Source organism: Aythya fuligula, chromosome 12, assembly GCF_009819795.1.
Source record: "Aythya fuligula isolate bAytFul2 chromosome 12, bAytFul2.pri, whole genome shotgun sequence".
NCBI classification, from domain to species: domain Eukaryota; kingdom Metazoa; phylum Chordata; class Aves; order Anseriformes; family Anatidae; genus Aythya; species Aythya fuligula.
The window spans coordinates 6,702,852-6,725,300 of NC_045570.1; positions in this window are offsets into that span (position 1 = coordinate 6,702,852).

Consider the following 22,449-nt stretch of genomic DNA (forward strand, 5'->3'; position numbering starts at 1 on the left):
CTGCTTTAAGCCAAAACCTCCTTCTACCTCCATCTTGCAGGTCCTCCCTCCTTTCCATGGCAGTTCAGTCTCCAGGTTCAGACACAGGAGCACCGCAGAGCGCTGCCTTAGGATCGCCCTTCCAGTGCTCACACAAAGCACACTGACACGGGCCATCTCTGCCCACAGCTCAGCCCAGGCTCTCAACTTGCTTTCTCCGGGTGACCCAAGGCATAGGATCGCCCGATGGCCTGGTTTCATGACCAGGCATCCCACAAAGCAGTGTAGCAAGACCTACGTTATTATTATGCCCTCCTAACATGCCAGCACACACAGCAAGCTTCTTCAAAGCATCCAGTCATCCCTTCTGCAGAGCCAACTGCTCAACCACAGCAGCAATGAGTACCTACCAGGATAATCATCTGCACCATGGCAGAACCCTGCACCACACCCAGAAAAAGCCATAAGAGCAGGCAAGATGGGAACCAGAGGGCATACTCCTCCTGCTGAGAAGCAACCAGGGTGCATCAACGCCCCCCAAGGCCATTGGGCTTCTCTGGGCAGCGCAGTCTGCCTTTAGGAGATCTTGCTAGCTGAGGGCAGTATGCGGGGAGCCAACTGGCATGATATTAAAATAATTTAGGCCAAGAGACCCTGGGGTCACCTTGTCCAACCCACGCTCAAAGCTGGGCTGTCTTGGATCAGGTTAGGGCCCCCGTATTTAGGTCCGGCTACCCAGTAGCATTAGGGACTTGGACACAGGGCACCGTGTGTGTACGTACCCCTGAGGATATTTTTGATCATATCAACTACAACAGCTGTACCAAGCTGATAAATACAGGGGGAGAAAAAGAAGAAACTACACAGAGGAGTATTCTGTTTGCAGCCAAATGCAGACTTGTACTTTAAATTACTTCCTCAACACAGCAGAAATGCACAACTTGAATTCAATGCATGCCATGCCTATTAAAATAAAGCAAACCTAAGGAAGTCGGTGAGGTCTGTTTGTATGATACACCTTAGCTGATGTTTAGCCCATCATAGTTTAGTAGATGTGAAAGTAGAAAAGAAGGCATCTCTAAATGCCACACATTGGAACAGCCAGCTGGGGTCCAGTTATTGTACTCAAAGCCAGCACAGTATTTCCTACGTTGCACGGGCAGGATGGGACCAAAGCACCACCCTTGGCAGGGTTTGGGTAAGCAACTGGTGGTTTTGTGTACTTGGCGGTAGCTGAGACTTCAGAAACATCACTGCTGGTGAGGGAACTCCTTTTGTGAGACGTGTATGTCGGCTGGAAAGGTAAGATACAAAGAAGGAAGCTCTCCAGCCTCAGCTGCGAACTGGAGAAACAGAGTGCGTGAGAAGGCGAGGAAGAAGCAGAATTCCCAGCTTCCATACCCACAGCAAACGGAGTGTTCTGCTCACTGTAATGATTCAGTAACACTTTCCAAAATAGGTTAGCCCAAAAGTTTCCTCTGCAAGATATTTTTTTTGTCTCTTCCTCTCCCTAAAAGCCATGCCACAACTTCACCAAAGATAGAACAAGGCAAATATGCTGAACATATGGATGCCGAAGGAAATGATTTCTCTAGCAATGACCACATGAGAACTGTTAGAATTTCCTTCCACAGCTCATGACTTTTTAGTGGTTTGGATGACCTTGATAGGAAAAGCCAATATTGAGGATCTGATCTGAATTTTCTATGACAGACACTGTAAATGCCAGAAAATTCCTTCCATTCCCCAAAGTGTCGATAGCACACTTTGGCAAGTACACATTTATTTGGGCTAGCTGGTGGCTCCACACAAGTACCCAGAGATGTTGCAAAAGATCATTGCTGAATTTCTTAGACTTTTCTTCAACATACGAAAACATTGTCATCATCATGGTGCCCTAAAACCAGTACACAACCATTACATGCATTAGATAAATCTGTCTCGGTCCTTAGATAACTCCCTTTCAAAATTCACGAAGATTTAACATTTTTGAACGTGCTTTTGCCCTGTGAGGTGAAGAAATACAGAATGTAGAGGTGGTACGGGTCAGATCCAAACATTTTTGGGATGTCCATAGCCAGCCTTCATGCTGACAGCTGGTTTTGAGCACATCAGTCCCTGCTGTTACCCCCCCCCCTTTGCTGAATACAGTAGGGCAGAGCTGCAAGCACCCCACTCTAGCATGCTCAGCTCACAGGGGATGCCTCAACCTCCCAACAGTTTCACTAAAAATTCTTCCTGTCCATAAAAATACAGGAATTTATGTTCAACTAAACAAACCTCTAATTTTTACTTGTTTGGGACTGATTTTTTTTTTGGTGTGCTTGCATTTTTACAAAAATACCCAACCTTGAGTGATCCAAGGAAACCTGCTTACAGGAAATTGTTCCCACAAATGTAATGTTTTGGTTCCCCTACCTTTTCCCTTGTATCGAATGCTATCGAAAGCTAATCGAATGCTTTTAATAACAATTGGAATTTGGTCACGAATATGAACAAAAGTGTTTTCCAAAGGAGATTCTCTCTCCTGGTATCTTTCTTTACTGTGCATTGTGTGGACATTTTCTGCCCATATAATAGAGGGCCAGAAAATCATCTGTCAGGGGATGATGGATGATGAAGTCTGCTACTTCGGCCTCGGGGCCTGGCCCTGCTGCTATACTTGACTTAGCCTTCAGTAGGCACTAAGTGCTCTGTCAGATTCATGCCAAGGGAAAAGCACACGCCTGCAACTCCCCAAAGTGTGGGAACCAGAATAAACAGAGACATTTTTAACGTTACCACACGTTCGAAATCTGCTGTGTCACTTTCCTGTAAGCACTGTCCGTATTTTTGTAATACATGCAGTCATTATGGGTTTGTGGCTCTGTCCGTCACTGCTGTTCTTTGCGGCGCGCTGACCGAGGAAACAAATGAAAAATAAAAGGAATGCACAGCATACATGACCATTTGGCTGCCTCCTACCCCCTGTCAGCGAAGGAGAGAGGAGTTCTTGGGGTTTTCTTGTCTCCCTTGCCCCCAACGACACTTTTGTTGGTTTGTTGCAACAAGGCTTTTCTCACCTCGCGCAGCTTTATTAATTCAGGGGTTTTTAGAGTCCCCCTGGGTGCTGTATCACCGCACATTGATATGTTACCACAGGGCTATAGTTAAAAGCCAGCTTCCATGCTTCTTTCCACCCCAAAAATTCCATCAATCATTGAATTATGCTATTCAGCTTGGACGGACTGCAGCAGGACTCAAAATCTCAGGCATGTCCATTATGAGCCCCATGTCCCACAGGTCCAAGCTAAAATGATAGCTTAAAAATGATGCAAGTCCAACATTGTCTTCTAATGCATACTTTCATTTCATATTGCCTAGCTACTATTTATAATCAGGCTTTTAAAACAATGCTCTTAAAAGAACATTGTCAAACGGGTCAAACGCAGTCAGGCTGGAATTTCCATTCTTCAAAAATTCCCCAGAGATGATTATCACCGTGTCTCCTCCTCTTTCATCACTGCCTCAGCATGGAATATTTATACCCTGGCTGGTATTAAAAGGCTTGATTCCTTGTTTAGGAGAGAAAAAAAAAAAAAAAAAAGCCAAGAAAATTAACAGTTTAAATTACAAAGAATAATCTGCCCCTCTTTTAAAGCGCCCCCCCCCCCCAGTGCAGGTACAAGCTCTACCCATACAGATCAGTATACAAGCTTCATGAAAACCTTTTATATATGAGATGTCCCTTTGCTTCAAAAGAGATATTCCCCAACCCTGATTTACCATTGGATAATTTCAGAGGAAGGGGCTTACTCGCATTTTTCTCCTTTTTTAGAGCTTCCTGCAGCTGGCAGAAGTCACTGAGGCCCTACCAAGCTGTAAAACACAGAGCTGCCCTTACAGGTTTGGACCAGGCACACGAACCCTTTACAGCATCAGCAGGTCCCTGCAGCACCAAAAATGGTGGGTAGGAAACTAACTAAGTATTAGACACCACTGAAGAGAAGAAGGAATATTTCCAGGCTAGCTGGTGTCACTGTCGTAACTCACACAAATTCCAAATGTCTTTGGATTTGACATGAATGTTTATCAGAGCACGATGCCTGCTCTCGACAACTCTCTCCCTATTCATATAGGAATTGCCATTTGCAACCCTCACACTGAAAACTGAAGTCATTTTAGGTTATTAGATAAGGATCCATTCCTCTGCAGTATCAGTAGGGCTTTATTTTCTACATTAATACATGAAGATATCCATCCAAAGGTTCATTCCTCTTGCCTTACAGGTGGGTTTAGCTGACAGCTATGAGCCTGACTTGGCTTTTATACCAACACATCCATCCCAGCACCACTCCAGGCTTCCCTACGAAATATGCCCGTCATTCAACAGATACAGAACAGTTTAAATTCTCTTATCTACTCCATTGGATTCCCTTGGGGCAAACTGTTCCTCGAGATGATCTTTACCCTTCTCCTGAATCCAGTGCACTGAGACCATAAAAGGCATTATGGCCAGGGACTGGTGTGACTACAGCAATAATTACCAGTTCAGCAAATAAGCTTCTCATTGCAAGCACTGCTGAGGCTATACGTGAGCCAAGAAGAACCCAGAATCATTGTGTCAGCAATTCTCAAAGACTATTTTAAATGCTATCAAGTTTAATAAAACTTTTACAGTGGAGTACAGAGTGTACTTTGTGTTCCTTTGAAATTGATGGAACAAGCCAATTTTTCCAGGTTTGTAGGCATAACATGTATTAAATTATAATAAGAAATAGCTATTTAAAACCATGAAATGAAAGACTATAATGTACATTTAAAGGTCAACAACTGCATGAGTTTTCTTATTATATATTTTATCTGAGAAGTACTGGAAGACAAAGGAGCTCTGGCACCGTACATGTACATCTGGAGACTCGGTCACTATTCTCTGTTCTGATTTGGACAAGGAGCCACATACATACTGTTACAGGATGGCCCTGCTTCACCTGAGCCTCTTCCAGAACTGCCTTTGCCTATTAAGAGGGTGACTTACACCCTTTAAGTAATTTCCACTACATGTACTACATACAGACAGGCTTATGTAGCTGCAATAGCAAGGTCAGACTGAAATACTGTGATTTTATTCCCATCTCTGCACCATACTTTCTTTAGGTCTTTCACTAAATCAGCTTTAATGCATCTACCCCAGTTTCCTGTCTGCAAATACGGGAGGTTAATATGTCATTTACAACGGAAGAGAGGCTGTGCTAACTAACACTGCCAAATAGAAACAATAGAGGTGATCAACAAAGAAAAGCCCATTAGAAAACACCCAGATGAATTGGAAATTTCACTGAACGTCAGGAAAGAAATGTGATATTGGTTTTGGCTTTTAAAAGCATTGTAATATTTCAGCATTAAAAGCATTTTATTTCTTATTAAACATGTCTAAAATCAAACTTGAACTACAAGGAAAAAAAAGATAAATATTGCTGCCTTTAAAATTTTTTATTCAAGCGCCATTTCAGTGGGCCTCCCATATTCTAGTCTCTTCACTTAAACTGACTCGTATTTAGAGGGATTTAAACAGGACTTTATTTTAGCAACACCTTTAGAGCAATGTACTTTCCTGGCTCCACACACAGCAAAATCTACACACATGGACAAGAGCTCAGCATCAACCCTATTTTGCAAACACCTTTCATTTGCTAATAATTACAACCAGTTTTCCAATTTCCTAATGTAAAACCCAATACTGAACACTGAAATATGTACTTCATGATACAGACCCGATTAAGCTTCATAAACCCCAGAAATATTCATCGATGTTTCCTTCTATTCTGTAGATGCATACATATATATTGCATATGGAGCCGGGTTTAAATCCATTGACATCTATGGAATGCTTCAATAGAAAATAATTGGGATCAGTATGGGCAACCTCATACCTCGAGGCTACCAATCAGACAGCTTTTGGGCATTAAACTCAGCTGGCTTAAATGAAATATATTTTTTTGGAAAGGAAATCTTACAGTATTCATCAAATATGTAAAATACAACATAGAAAAACACTATCCCAACACAAACCCAGGTGTTTAATGATGAATGTTGTAAAATTGGCACAACTTTGAAAAGCACAGCTGTGATTAGGATATAATTATCTTATGCAAGAAATCCATTTCAGAGCTATAATTCTTTGCTGCTAGTGACAGGAACAGATTTTTATTATTTTCCACTCACCTGAATTCTGCAAAGCCAGTGCAGCCATAAAACATTGCTTTGGATTCTATTCTGGCTCCAAGTTCTGAACAGGTTTTTTTTTTCATAGCTTATTGAATAACGGTGACTTCTTGTGAAGAACCCAGCTTTCAATCTGAAGCTCAGACTGATGGAACAGGGCTGGCAGCACACACACCTATTATTTATTACTGGTTAAATATGGAATGAAAGTAATTGGAAGAAACAAGGACACCACAAATATTTGTACGCTACACAGCTCATCTGCAGCGAGATTTTGTATCTCAAGCATTTCATCATATCAGAAAGACACCATAATATGAGAAAATAATTCTACTTGTGTACGAATACAACAAAACTTGGATGCATGGGTTACCTGCTGAACTAGCTTGCATGTTATATTCTGCACAGACATCCGTAGCAGCACACATGTGTACCATATGGGTCCTTGTACTTTCAGATCAGAGTCTGGTACCATTTGAATACAACTGCAAAGATTGCACAAGAGCCATATTGTCAAAATTGGCTCAAGGGAGGCCGAGATGTGGCCATGGATACATAAATCTCCTTCCACCAGAAGGGGAATTTTCCTCTGACACAGAAAAAAAGAACAGGTCTGTCTGGGAAGAAGAACCCTTCCTGACCAAAAATCTCTACAATATGGCCCAAATCAAAACCTAAGAGGATTTGTTACTCTAATGATTTAAATTTTTAAAAAACAATCTCTCTATTTTTTCCCCCCTTCTAAACTTTGGATGCAATAGCACTTGAGTGGAATAAATAAGATCCAAAGATATTTCAGGATTTAAAATTCACAGCTTCCATACGTGCTGTGTTATTTGCAAAGCCTATAAATTAATAGTAAAAACTTCTGAGAAAATTCATTTCTATTTTTAAACTTTTTTTTTTTTTTTTTTTTAGATTTGGTCTGTTTAATTTAAAGAATGTAAGACTGCAGACGAGATGAATTTTCTAGTATCTTAATCGTAAAATTATATCACCGTTACATATTCACAAAATGGTTAAATAATATTCATAAATTAAAATAATGAGAGTGCAATAATTCAGATTGTTCTACAACAATCTTAAAGGTGAGTAAAAATAAAATAATCCATCTGGCCGTTTCAATTAAAATCTGCTACACTGTAATAAAAAAGTATTCGGAATTAATATAGTCAAACACATCTGCCAAAAAAATCCTTCGCTCTGATTGACTGAGACTGATTCAACTCTGCCGTGGGCTCTGGCCACGAGAGAGAAGCTGAGCTGGATTACACAGCCCTATTGAGACATCTTCTTTAAATAGGTATTTTAAAAAGTCATGATCCCCTTTTCCACTAGATGTTCTCTGTAAACATTTGGGAAATGAATCACTCAGCAGCCATAGAATATAAGAAGAAAAAAGCACTCATAACTTGGAAAAAAATAGCTGTATTTCTTGAAAGAGACGAGAAGGCTTTCTGTAATATGAAAGCACAGCTTAAAAGATATGTTAGATCCATGGAGATCTATTGCATAAGGCTGAAATTCACCCGCTGTGTAAAGACTCAGCACAAGATTTACCCAGTCATTAGCCATGATTAAATGGTGTTTTACAGATTTAGATGGGATGGGACTGAAGGAAGGATACCACACCATAAACGGTGGAGATCCCCATGGACTTTGTGGAGGAAGACTGCTTGCAAGTGGCTCAGAGGTCACTGAAAGTCTTCCAGCGACGTGGGAGTCTGCATGTAGCAGTGCAAATTCAGCAGCATCCATCAGCCTGCAGCTGAAGTGGAGTTCAGCTGGAGAAAGGGTATTTCACCAGGAAGCTGGACTGGGTCAGTAACTCAAGAAATCTCCATTCTCATGGAAATCTCAAGTCAACTAAACCTCTAGTGAGGTCTTCCTGTTTCTGTACCTTCCACTACTTCTTGATAGGAAAACTAAAGGAAAACATCCACTGTGTTTTAAACTGTACCTTGTCCTCTTTGCTTTTTCTTTCCTGCTAACAGCATAGAGAGGAGGAGACTCGAACTGCAAATTAATTATGGTACAGATTATTTCCCTGAGACTTTTCAAGCCTCATTAAAAAAACTCAATTCTCATCAATTTTATAATCCACTAACATTTGTTTTGAGACTTTGTCTCTTCCCCAAAACAGAGAGGAGTGCCAGTAAACTGGGTTCGAACTCTGTATTAATCAAAATAACTTTGAGTTCAGCAATTATTAAACCCAGTTAATAAATGTGGAAACTGTGACATATACAAAAAATGATGTAATTTGTTTGACATGCCTAGTGGTCCAGCGCATTAATTAGGGGCCTGACAAGTTTATGGGAAGTATTTGCTAAACATAGGAAAGCTCAAATTGGGAACATCTACGAACAGTACAGTGCTCACAGCCAGCAGTAGGAGCATGGGCTGTTGGAGGAATGGATTAGAGCATGACTCAGTAGCTGTAAAACTATCTGGAAATATTTAAGTCAACAACAGTGATTTGTATCTATACGAAAATCTGAGGGCTGGGGCTAGATTTTTGGATTCGCTCTGAAAATTGTACAGGAAATGATTTCCTGCATGCAAAGCTGTTTTTGCAGATATCAATCACGCAGTTGGCTTAGACCTGAACACACACAGGTAGATGGATGCCTTCGCTCTCCCCTCTTCTCCCTTTTCCCCTTTATTTCTTTGTTGTTGGTGCGAACAGAGTACACTTAGGAATCTGAAACAAACTTTAAGCCACATTTAAAAAAAGGAGAAAAAAGAGGGAAAACCATGAATTATGATGAACAATGAATCAAGCACAGCAAAGCCTTCCCCATGGCAAGAGACTGGTAAATGTTGGGAAAACAAAACTTTATAATTATTGACACTCGTGCTGGAGCAAATCTAAGCCAAACCATTAAGTTGCTCAACCACAAAGAGATGATTAAAATCGTTTTGAGAATCTGGCTGTGCTTCTCTTCTGGAAATAAAGGTGAGGTGGAAAAAGGACTTTATGCCTGGATGTTCCACAAACAAAAACCAAAAACACAAGCTAACTTATTTTTAATTGTTGGGTTGAGTGCAGGGCTGTAATTGCAGGAGGAGGAAAGGGAGGATAAAGGAGTCCACTGCAATATTTCTGTGGTGATGAAAACCTAAACTGAATGTATTATTTTGCAATTAAAACATCTGAGGCAGTTCTTCAGTATGCTTACAATGAGAATATTGGGAATAGATTCAAGGGTAGGATTCTCAGAAACAGCAATTTCCAATAAAATATTATCTATGCAACCAGAATGCCAACTTACAGGAGGAAAAATGCAACGCTGAGATTGCATCATCTTAAAAAGTAGACTTGGCTCCTTCTCTAAAAGATGCAAGCCAGAGCAACCTCCAAACAAAACAAGACAAAATGAGAGAGAGAAGCTTCTCAGTCACCAAAAGAGAAATTAGTCATTTCTGAGGGGAAAAAAAGGCCAAAAATCCCAAACAACTTCCCAGTATCACCCCTTTTAATTGGGATAAAAAGTTTGGTTTATTTGTGCTGATCTAATAATCTTTTTTTTTTTTTTTTTCTTCATGCAGTGCTCTGCCTTTATGGCTACATCTTGTTCCAATTTTGGTTTCATCCATTCCCCTCTCCAAACGACCATAGCTTTCATATAGGCTTGCCATACACCAGATCCCATCTGTCTGTGACCTTGAATAAACAAGGGGCCTTTGATGTTCGTACGCACTTCCAACCACTTTGTCATTCCTGGTGATATACGAGCCCTGCTGTAGTGACATGCACTCATTACTGGTTTGTGGAAGTGCCTTCTGCTTCTCCTCTTGATGTAAGTTTACCATAGAACAAATTTACTGTAATCTTTCTGTTAACTTGTGCTTCCCTGCGGAGTGAGGAAGAGGTCAGCAAGGCAGCACCGGGACGCTGGCAATAGCAGTTCTGCACATGCAGCACCCTGACAGCCAAAAACAAGGGGCTAATTCTAGAGCAGAAAAACAAATCACACAACAGCCATCCGACCAACCAATTGATGATCAGAAGAGAAACTGCTTGAAAACAAACATTACAAGGAATTTGCTAAGTGATGGACAGATTTACACACCCCACACGGCCGCTTTGTTGTGGCGTTGTGCGCTCATCCTATTACATTTCAAGGCTGCTGTTCAAGGCTGTTGGGTTTTGGCACTGTCAAAACGAAACAGAGATTATGTGGTACCATATGTCAGGCAGCTGAAGCAAAGGATTCCTGGCCTAACGAGTGTGCCTTGCATTAAAACCACCGGAGCAGGAGAGGTGGGTGCTGCAGGGTGGGTTTGCTCTCACCCCAGCACCTCGGGGACTCCGAAGACGAATGCCTGGGTGCTTCTCCTCCTGCCAAGTGCAGAGCAGAGTTCATCTTTCCTCCAAGACAAAGGAGAACATGAAGCGAAACCCTTCGGCAATTATTTTTTAATGTAAATGCATGTTTATTTCATGCCCTCAAGCCTTTTAGTCCTGGTTGTTTGTGACAAACATTCCACAATAGGCTCTTTAAAGTCTGGCATATGTGCCAGTGCTAACAAACATACAGCAGAAGACATAAGACAATTAAAATGAAAGACGACAACAACATGCTGCTAATGGTTTTAAATTATTACATTGTAGAATACTTACTGGTACATCATGAAGGAGCTATCCCCACAGCTCCACACGAACTTGGGCTCCATCACTAAGCCCATCACCGTGTGATACACTGGCTTTCTGCTACCGTGCCGCTTGTGCTCTGCGCTCCAGCACCCTGGAACTGCGGGTGAGGCAATGGCACAGCCACGTGCCAATGATGAAAAGATGCTCACGGCCCTCATTCCCAGTCAGTGCCCAATGAAGAGGCACCACAGATTGACTTAAGATCAAGTTGGATGCAGCAGCTGCAGCAGGACGACCTGCAAGCACCAAGAGGGCAGGTGCTAGAACCAACTTAGAGCCCAGCCCATTTTTTGGGAGCAATTTGACTGAAATAGCATCTGAGATGTGCTGCGAGGGAGCTGGAGGGCCCTGGAGGCTGCAAGCTGGCTCTCTCAGTGCTGGCTTAGATGTTTTGCCGTGACATTTCTGTTTTCTGGGGGACTCCCAGTTCAACAGGAGGTCCCAAATAGATAACTACAACTGGAAAATGGCATTTAGGCACTTAAACATAAGGTGTTTTTTTTAGAATGTTACCTATAGACAAGAAAATGCACTATCAAAACTTTAAACAAAACAAAAACTTCAGGAAGGAACCACAGTGGGTCACGATTCACTTTTTTTCTACAGCAAAAAATGCAGAGAGGTTTCAAGGTCTGTCCTTTTTTCTTTTTGATTTTTTTTTTGGGGGGGAGTAGGGAGGACACAAGAAAAGGGAAAGAAACATAGAAACATTCCATACAAATCTATTGCCAAAAAAAAAAAAAAAAAGGAAAGGACTACTTTGGGGTGTAAGAAGCTCAGGTTCAAGTCCCCTGTGCCCCACACTGGAGACAAATGCCCTTGTCACCCGTGTTACTTGCTGTTTCTGGGAGGCTCGCTGCTCTTCATCCCAATGAATGGCAAAGCTAATGCTTTCAAATAAAGCTTTTTAAAAATCAGATTTCAGCAAGGTGGAGCTCTGGCTGGATTTAACAGATATCACCTCTGAAAAGTAAGCTTCATTGTTGAAAGATAAATGGAAATTTACATCCCCAGCTTTAAGACCTGGCTCCCAAGAACTCCTTTTTCTGCTTCTTTCCCTTATGCAATATCTGTGCTATATAAATATTTCAGCAAGAGTTTTCAATGCAATTTTAAAAATAAAGATATTACATTCAAGAAAGACCAAAAACCCTTAGCATTGTCCCTTTATGTTACTGTCACAGCTAATAGAAATTGCCCATTTTCCCCCTCCAATGGAACTGCTATTTACATTTACATAATGATAACTAAGCATGTTAGCTGTAAAGACACTCCAAGCATCTCTGAAAAGTTTTTATAAAGTATGAATTGAGAGCTACATGGAAAGATTTTCACACAAAGCACTTTTTTTTTTTTTTTTTCAATATAGCTTCTATCCATTCTTCCTTTCCCCTCCTCCCAGACTTATTTATTTTTTAACCAAAACGAAAAGACATACACACTTGTCTTCAGGTTAACGCCACAAAGGGAAGGAATTTTAAATCCCATGAAAGAGATGAGGCTCTATGAAGCTTAACTGCTCTAAATTATTGAAGTATTGGAGAGACTTGGAATTTTTTAGCAGTCACGAAATACATTTGCAAGAAATATTAGCTCAGTTTTAATGGAGAAGAGAGATTTCTCCCCTGCCTGGCTGGTAGCTGAGGGCAGGGTAGAAAGGATTGTCTGCAGGGCTGCAGAGAAACCAGGCTGGGCTCCTGCCTGAAGCCACGGTCACTGGCCCAGCCGTCCTCTGCAGGAGGTTCAGGTATGTTTTAGTTATCAGGTATGGGATAGAGTTCTCCCTGTCAAAGCTCAGCCCCCTGCACCAACAGAAGGCCAGCTGGGAACTCCAGCAACCACAGCTCTCATGGCCGTGCTCTTTGCAATTAACCACGTGCGGCCGTACTCAGAGCCAGTAAGGACAAGTGATGCACGTTTACTGCAAAACCCACTGACACTGGTAAGTCAACAGGTAATACCAGGATCATTTTGTGTAAGCGGAACAGACTTCAGCAAAAGTTATTCCAGATCTGCACCTGGCCTAGGTCTTTTATCGTGTGAAAGAAAAAATTACTCAAGTCCTCTGCTGGCTGAAATAAGAGCTCTAAGTCCCCGTGGACCCTGACAAAAGTTTGGTACTCTAGTGGAAAAAGCACTTGCTTTAATTCACAGCTAGTGAGGACAGATATTGCCACATTTATGCATTTTTAAAAGCATTTCCATGAAAGGGGCATTGCCCACTTGAAAACCATGTGCAAAATAAGCAAGCTACACCTACTCTAGTTACAGCAGAAACCTCCAGTTAAGAGTGATCACAGATGAGATGAAAAACATCTTCTTAGTTTGTTCCTTTGGCAGCATTCTGTGTAGTCGGAGCTATTCTGCTCTCCTGGTCACCCTCTCTACTTCTGTCTCTCTAAAGTATCCCTGAGCACCACAGCACTCACACCGACAGCGTTAGCTAGGTCCTCGCTGACGGAGCGCAGTGCGATCTTCCCATCTCCTCCTCTCATTTGGGCTGGCCTGCACTATGTGCTTACATGTCTTGCTTAATCGAGATCCTGTATTTTGCAACTGCTTAAATGAAAATTTAATTTGGAGCACTCTTCTGCCACTGCGGTGTGCCTCCGCAGACTGGCAGAGGAAAGACAAGAGAGCCACCAGCACGCTCAAACCGCACAGGGTGCTTGAGCAGACTGGTAGGCGTTGGCCATTTATCACATCTGATCGCCACGCACCTCTTTTTGCTCACATTAGCCAAGGGAACTCTTTAGAGGATGTGGATTTATCTTTGTTTTCCAGAGAGACTTGAAATGCCTCGCCTGAGGTTCTCTGCCAGCCCAGGACTAAAACGTTCCTCTAGAATACCAACCCCTGACCCGGCCAGCAGATGTGGTAACCTGGCTGCAGTTCTCCTAGGAGATGCACAGCCCCTACACGCAAGGAGGAATTAAGACTTTACTGTTTCTTTTTCTACTAAAGCTGGTTTTAGAGCTATCGGCTCCTTCCTGACAAATTACCAAGCCTTCACTGAACGCAAGCATTGCGCACGTTTTTAGAAAGACCCTCTCCTCCCATGCATATTGAGTGGCAGCTCTGTAGAGTCTGGCCTGGAAGAGATCTAATATTGAATCAAAATTCATTTGGATGCAACTTAACAACAACACCAACAACAAAACCAGACCTATTAATACTTTTTAAAAGAGGATACCTTCAAAGCATTGCCACCGAGATGTTCATCTAACAAGGAGACCAAACCCCTGTAATGTGTTTTTCAGGCAAACCAGAAATCCTGTGCTCAGAAGAATAAACATTCATAAACTCTGCAATCTAATTTTATACAGCAACAAAAATGTACAATAAATTTCACAGTCCTATTGATCCTAATACCATTGGCATCGCCCCAGCAATTGATTTAGTCATTTGATCAGCTGGAGAAAGGGATGGGGAATATAATATTTTAGTTGACTTCATAAATTCAGAGCCTTGGCTTTCAAGTCCCACCAATAACACGATAAACCATGGAGACCATAAATGGAACAACTAAAGTTTTGTAATTACAACATGGTTTATAATGTAATAATTTAACACGTGGCAGGCATGTTTGATTTACACAAGATGCAGATAGGAGGTTGTTTCTCTTCAGAGCCACAGCAACACGTTTCCTTGATAAATATTCAGAACAATCAAGTTTGATATCTAAACTTCCCCAAATGATGACTGCATGCCTGGCACTATCCAAATTTAACGGTTTAGGAGGGGAAACAGATCTGTTTTCCCATTCTGCAGATTTTTGGACCTCGCTGGGGCAGCACACTTCCCAGTTTACCAGTAACTTTGTGGACCAGGAGGCAGTCGAAGAACGAGGAAGCCTGCATAGCACCACGGCCAGGCAGCAAACCCAGCCTGGGAGCCCCGTGGATTTCAGGGAGATGTTTCTACACGTTCAGGCTTCCTGAAAACACGTGCAGCTCGCTGTGAGCAGGGGATAAGAGGAAAGGGGTTATGTCTGGCCACTGACATCTAGTCCACCTCAGAAAACATATCTGCTCTGAGAGAAAAGAAAGCTTTATTCTCTTGATAGCAATACATCCATTTTCATAAGTTCATCTCAAACTTAAGGAAAAAACAAACCCAACAACAGCAAACCAAAGCACCAGCCCTGCAAAATCAATTTCCCTGTTCTGAAAAGCCTGCAGCTGTCCCCAGGCACTCTGACAGCCGGCAGAAGCCCGAGCTCTCTCGCTGCAGCCCAGGATCCGGATCCATCTAAAATTCAGCCCCAGCTGATTCTGCAGCTCTCCCAGGAAGCCGGATTTACACAGCTCGTGTCTGCTCTTGAGCACTGCAAAGCGAGGAAGTGCCCCAAGCCCCTGCCCGTGTCTGCGGAGAGGTTTGTACCTGAACAGGAGCAAGTCCTGGTGCAGCAGCAGTTTCTCTGCACGGGGCGCCTCTCTCCTGCTAGGTATTGCTGCAGGGCGCTGGTGCTCACTCAATGCAGCATCCTGACAGCAGTGTGCTGGGAAGGTAGTCAAGAAGCTTCCCAGTGCCGCCCTGCAGAAGTTGTAAGCTTCGAATTTACAGCAGCCCTTAAAGAGAAGGCCATAGGGGATGGGGCAATCCCCTATGGAAAATCCAGAGCAAGAACTCTCACCCAAGGAAACGAGCCTGTGACACGAGCCTCTGGCAGGATGGGGAAAGTGGGGAGGCACTGCCTGATCCCAGCCTGCTGCCTGTTGGGCTGAGGGCAGCACCTCACAAAACAGCTGCCTGTGGCAGCACAGTCCCCTCGGTTCGAGCAGAGGCACCCGTGGCCGAGCAGCCCGGCCCAGCGAGGAAGGCAGAGCTACATCCCCAAAGGCCTGCATGAAACAGGGGCTTGACAAATACCGGCAAATACAGGACTTACTGCCATTAGCTGGTACTTCTGAAGAGGTGCTCCCCTTTTTTTAATCTTAATTTCTAAGTATCTCTTAAAAAAAAAAAAAAAAAAAAAAAAAAAGCTCCTCTTGAGTTTCATCAGAAATGACTTGGATGATCTTCTGTTAAAAGAATGACTTTTATCCTCATTCAAATACATATTGTATTGGCTTAGAAACATCAAAGAGGCAATGTCTTTACATATTCTATTTCTAAGAAAAGAAAAGGAGTTCTCTCTTTATTAACATTGGTAATGTTGAATCTTATAATGAAAAATGCACAAAAGCAATATTTTTGATGAATAGGTAATAGAACAGCACCGAGTAAGAGCGCATTAATATTTTTCTTCCCAAAGACTCGCTCAGATAATGCACTGGGAGGGTTTGGAACGGAGACGAAGCCACGAGCAAAATGAGGTCGGTGGTCTTCCCCTGCCCTGTGTGCTACCCAGTATTTCTGGTGCTCTTGCACAGCTCGAGCCCAGCTACCAGCATCTGATGGGTGCAGCCCACAGGAACGCAGCAGGAATGCTTTCTCTCCGGCCAGAAGTGCAGGAGTCAGATAATGCTGTCTGACCGTACCGATACTCAAACATTAGCTAGGCAATTATTTGAATTGTAACAAAAGTAGAGACTTTACAAGCAATGTTTTTGTACCTTTGAATATTTTTAGCTTGTATTATGTCTGCAAGTGACCTGCAGAAAAGTCCATAGCATTTGGGTACAGGTGGGCACACATCTCTTTCATCTCTGCTATGTATAGTGCAATAGAGCCTTTGGGGTGTTCCCCAGAAAACTTCTTTAGGCACTTGGATTTTGAGCATTCCTTTCTCTCTTTGTCATCTTTCACCCTTGTCTTTGAACAGTCAGATAATACAATCATGAAGGACTACATAAGCAGTTAGGCTGGGAACCCAAAAAGGCAGAAAGAGAAAGAAAATAAATAAATCAGGTGTGCCATTCCCCCTATGTTATTTAATTATAGACAAAATAATATATATATATTTTTTAATCCAATATTAATTTGTAAAAATAGTAGCTTAGATTGAATCCTAAAGAGATTTTTGTTGAGGTGTGCAAAAGGGATGTCACAGTAGAACACACCACAGTAGAAAACAGTAACATATTTTTAAATTTCTGTCACATCTGGAAAACGCCTTTATATCTATGTACAAAAAAAAAAAAAAAGTTACTTTGTTCTTCAAAATGTTTTCACTAGGCTTTGGAATTTCAAAAATCTCAAAGATTACCAGGAATTTCTGCAGTGATCCCTTCACACAATTTTCTTTGCTCACCTGGTTTACACAAAATGGGAATTCGTCTCCGGGAGTGACGTACACTGCAGAAGTACGCATATTCCTTCCCAAGTGTTCCACCTTTCCTTTGCTTATTTTATAACAGAAGGAAGAAATGTTTCATAGCAACAAATACCTTGAAGGGTGGAGATGTGCTGGCATCAGAGTTTGTAGAGGAGGGCAAATATCTGTGTGAAAAACGGTAGATGAAGGGCAAGGGTGTATTAGAAAAAGCAGAGCACTAAGGAAAAAGCAGAGAGGCACTAGTATATTTTGAGGGGCACTGATGAGACACAGTGCCCCTCCCTGCATTCACCCTCATGAATCTCTCACTGCCTCGCAAATTATTTTCCACAGAGGAGGATTTAATCTACATCTCAGCTCAAGACCCAGTTGTCTGCCCATTTGTCAGCTTCTCACCCCATCATTTCCATGCGGGAAGGACTGCAGGCTACAGCCATCACACCAAAGCTGTGGTCACAGGTGTGACATCCCAATTCACGGGGCAGGTTCTTACTTTGTCCTTATTGCAAATCCTTTACAAAAGTGACGTTACCATGCTCATCACATTAATTTACAAATAATTTGACTATTCTCCATCTTCTCCTTTTCTCCTATATATCTGTCTACTTGTCTAACTTCAGTATGTACCAAACTCACAGCAAAGATTTTTTCTTTTCAGTGCTCAGAGCTTGGCTCATCCGGGGAGCAACTAGAGATAAATAATAAGACTACAATTTAATCTGCACTCAATCACTGTGATCTATGGAATAGCAACGTCTTGTTTGAAGTGTGGTATTACATTTGGAAACAGCAAACAAGAAGCTAATTATTTTGTGTGTTTGTACCTGTCACTCTTTCCTATGGATTGAGCCACTGGCTCAGCCTGCTGGCTTGGAGCTCCGGAGAAACAAGAGACCGAGAGGGTTGAACCGTGTTAGGGGAAAAGAGTTCAAACAACGAGGAACAGTGCATCTAGATGTCTACAGCATCTGATGCAGTGGCTCAGGACACGGATGCAATACTGAGCTATGTAGTGAAGCACCGGCATTTTGGTGATTACAGAGTTCAAAAGATGTCCACAGACAATCAAATTGGAATTAACAAATAGCATGCAAACTGCACGGGGGTATGTGAGTGAGACAAGAGGAGAGGAAAAGAGTGCTGGGATTCGGGGCTCGTAGCTTTGGTAGGCTCACAGGGTTTGTAACAGCTACTGTAATTTCTGCATGAGAATAAACACTTCAGAGGTGGGAAGAGGAAAGCGGAGAAAAGAACTAACAATGAAAAGAAAGGGAAGCAGCAGTCATTCCCTCTGCTTTTAAAATATAAACTATTAGAAGGAAAAGTTTCTAAACTTACTTTTAAATCCAAGAGTCGTAACAGCTCCCCGTGCTGTCATTAACAACCAAAGATTTTGCCTTAAAAAGGACTAGGAGAGATTTTTTTTTAAGCAATTATTCAAATCTCTGCTTTTAACGTACAATAAAAGTTACGAAAACAGAATTGGCACAAGAGATTTTACAGAGCTGTGAAAAATTAAACCATGGGGGAAATAGCCAAAAGAAACGTTTCATATATTTGTGTGTACGTTTGCTTGTATGTTCCAAAACAGAGCATACTCGATGACAGCCGAGAAGCTTGTGTGCCACAGTGAAGGATTTATGAAAGCGAAGTCAAGCCTCTCCTGAGGCTGCAAAACCCTGCAGTCTGCTCCAACGCGCAGCCTTTCAGTTTCATCAGCTTTTGGATTTCGCACCGGCATTAGCATACACCTGAAGAGACGCATCTCCACCAAAACGTGCAGGGCCATGAATAATCAGCGCATCACAGACTCGCATGAAAGGCAACATTTGTCTCCGCGAGGAGCACAGGAGTCGGAGCAGCGCCGACACACGCCGCCTTGCCGGGCTGCAGTCACCGCGCTCAGGGCCGAGCCGCTCCACGCTCACCCTTCTCCTTGCTCCCTCGCCTTCAGCAGTGCCCTTGGGGTTTGAGCAAACCAAACCCCGCCGCTTTGCTAAATCCCTACCCATTTGCCTGGTGTTTTAGAATTAAACTCCTGGAAACATAATTACATCCAACATAGAGTTTAGGCATTTCTTGGCAGATGTTGTCTCCTGCTTCGTTCCCGCTGCAAATGGGCACATCACAGTCCTTAAGGGCATTTCCCTTCCTAACACTGCTTCCAGCTGGGGATGTAGGAGCCTGCCTTCCCTCCCAGGGCACGCAGTGGGACAGATAGGACAGAAGATGCACAAGCCATAAATCCTTCCCGATTCAAAGATCCAGCCCTGTTTAATTACCAGGCAACCGCAAAGGAACAGCTCCTGAAGTCCTCTGAAGGGAACGCACTAGAGCCACAAGGACAGGGGACACGTGGACAGGGGACACCACTGTCCAGCACTCAGAGAGCCAGAAACAACCCTCTGGGACCATACTGTCAATGTTTCCTTACATTATCACGTTTTTTAAAATTGCCTGTCCATCTACAATGAGCTGGCAATGAAAATGCAAAGAATATGGTAAGCGGCCACCTGATGCCCCAAATGGCACCCCTGCTCTAACACCTGCCAGCCACACACTGCTGCACAGAGCACCATGACACGAGAACACCCCATATGAAATCCCACAACTACTAAACCCACACAACTACTGCTGTTCAGGAGTTGTGTGCTAATCCACACAACTACAGAAAAACAATACATGAGCTCACGTGAGCACAGAAAACACAAAACACTCTCCTGAGTAAGATTGCCTATGGTTCATTTAAAGCCCTGACATGAAACAATACAGAGATGGGCAGAGGTCTGTACTGCTCGGTGATCCCTGGGCAAGTAAAGATGGCTTTTCCAGGATGTTTCAATGTAACTCAGCCTAGCCTAGAAAGTTCAAAGTTTCAGCCTGGCTGCCATCCAGCTACACGTGTTCAAAGGAGCCAGAGAGATGCTGAATTTGGACAGATGCAGAAAACCATACTGAATAAACCTGAAAGTGTCTCAGGACCTCAAACCTGCCCCTCAAACACATTGGGAAATGTTTCAGTACTTTAAAGAGAAGGTTTAACACACATCCAGCATCCTGCTGCATCCCCAGAGAAAAGGATTTTCACAGCACACCTGATCTGCAAGCACAAAGACAACCCGAGATGGCTGCAGAAAACGAAGGGGCTCACAGCTTGCGCAGAGGGAAAACGCCTTTCCTTGAAAGGGTTCAACCTCCCGGGCTCAGCACTGAGCCCAGGCTTCCCTGCGCCTCTGCCGGTCCCCCCATTTGGTCCCGCTTCTGAGCGCCTCCTGCCTGCTGCCACCGCTGCAAGGCTGAGGTTAACGGGCTGGGCTCTGTGAGCAGAGCACAACGCTACCATCACCACCTCCAGTTAATAATAAATCGGGACTCTAACTGCTTGGTTCAGAAGCCAAGTGCTAGCAATCTGAAGGTAAATGAACGAAAAGGAAGGATCTTGTATTTCCATTGACTCCTGGAACTGGGACCTTAGGCAAATACCCTTCCCTCACACGAATCCCACAGGACAATCCTGTACTAATTTCTGGCCAAGGACTTCCCAGTCTCTGGAAGATTCTGAGCGCATTTCCCTTCTGTCTGAGGTCCTGTTGTCTGCCCCCATCACAAAACACAGCATTTCTGTATTGCTGAGAGCATCTCCATTATTTGTACTTCTGCAATTCGTCACGTACAGGGGAAAAACTCGCCGTCGCATTAACTTATGGCACTTCCATAACTACTTGCCACAGCCAGCAAAAGATTACTTGAAAGAAATTACTCCAGGACACAAACAAATGGCTTGCTGGTGCTCTGATAATTTTTCAACTTGCCTTCTCCACGGAGGGGAGCAGGAGCACTGTCTTGGTATGCAAACACGGAGCCCAAACTCGTCTGTGTTTATATACACCCCGCTTCTCAGATGGGCAGGGTGCAAGCATGCATAATACATGTGGGTCAAGTTTGATTGCTTAGGAAGGAGGCAATAATGCCGGACTAATTATTTTCCTGACCTGATGGGTAATATTTTATTTAACTCCACGCTGGGGAAGCTCAACTAGCTGGCGGGAAAGAGAAATGTATTCTCAAAGGGATAATGCAAGTTTATGCAGCACCTTTGATTTTGCATACACCCGATGATTGAGATAATTTCAAAATATTATTTATTCATTATGTTTTTATTTGGGCTCAGAATGCAAAGGTTCAATTTTCCTGTTCCCCTCCCCATGCCTAATATTTGTTACAGTTGCATTTTTCAAACCATTTACTGTCTGGAGGGTAAGTAGAGTGACACTGCTCATAATGTGCAAATAAATGTGAAATAAGCTAGTCAGCTCAAGTGGAATGAATTACTGTCACTGGTAAAATAAGGCAAGAGGGAACGGCTGCCTTGGGAGCTAAAAAAGACTCTAGCAGGTACTGCTATTGAGCGACTGGAATAACACTTACTATGATTTATCAAAGACCACTTGAAAGCACTTCTGAGGCATTAAATAGGCATGAAAAGAGGCTTTAGTGGCAACGGGACTATGCCAGAACTGAGTGATTAGGAGACTCAAAAGCTTGACCCTAACACGCAGCCTAGAACAAGCGACGCCAAAAACCTTCAAAGCCTCGCGGAGGAGAGCTCGGTGCGCTCAGTGCCGAAGAGGAGAGATGCCCACAAAGCTGCTGGGCCCCCGCTACGAAAAGCTGCGAGCCTAACTATGGGGAAAGAAGGGAAAAAAAGCCTGGGACTGCTACCACAGCCACACAGCAGAGCGCCAGAAAACAGCTTTGTGTAGGAATAATCAGGGAAATGAAAGGAAAATACTTAAAAAAACATTTCCAGTTGCAATATTGCAGCAGTTGGCTGCACCTGCAGTTTTCCCTGGTAGCCTGCAAATACAGCACTGCCTCCATGGCACGGCACGGCACGGCACAGCACGGCATGGCATGCCAAAACAAACGCTCCTAAAACAAACACTCAGGGTGGGAAGGAAGAGCCTCCATGTGGCGGGGTTCCCAGTTCCCCATCTTCATCCTCAGCTGAGCCTAGGGACTGCGGGGGGACCATGCAATGGGGAGCTGCCAAGTGGCTGGGGGAGCCCCCTCCTTCTCCTTTCAGGCTGCCGAATAAACTACGTTTTGCCAGCCAACTGCGTGATTTGGTGCATAAGTGAGCCATCTCCCCCTACTTCTCAGCAAAGATTTAAAAGCAGAGAGCTGTAAAGCGCTCTCGCATTACTGAGACTTCATTATTTTCACAAAATATACTACTGCCATTTACTCGAACATTATGAAGTACCAGCATAAAACAAGTCTCCGACAGTCATTAGCAGGAATTAGTGAAGTTCTGCTGTCTGTCCAGGTACAATTGGTGCTGTTGTAGGTCTTTTAAAGAGCTAAACCCCGTCATTGTGCCTGA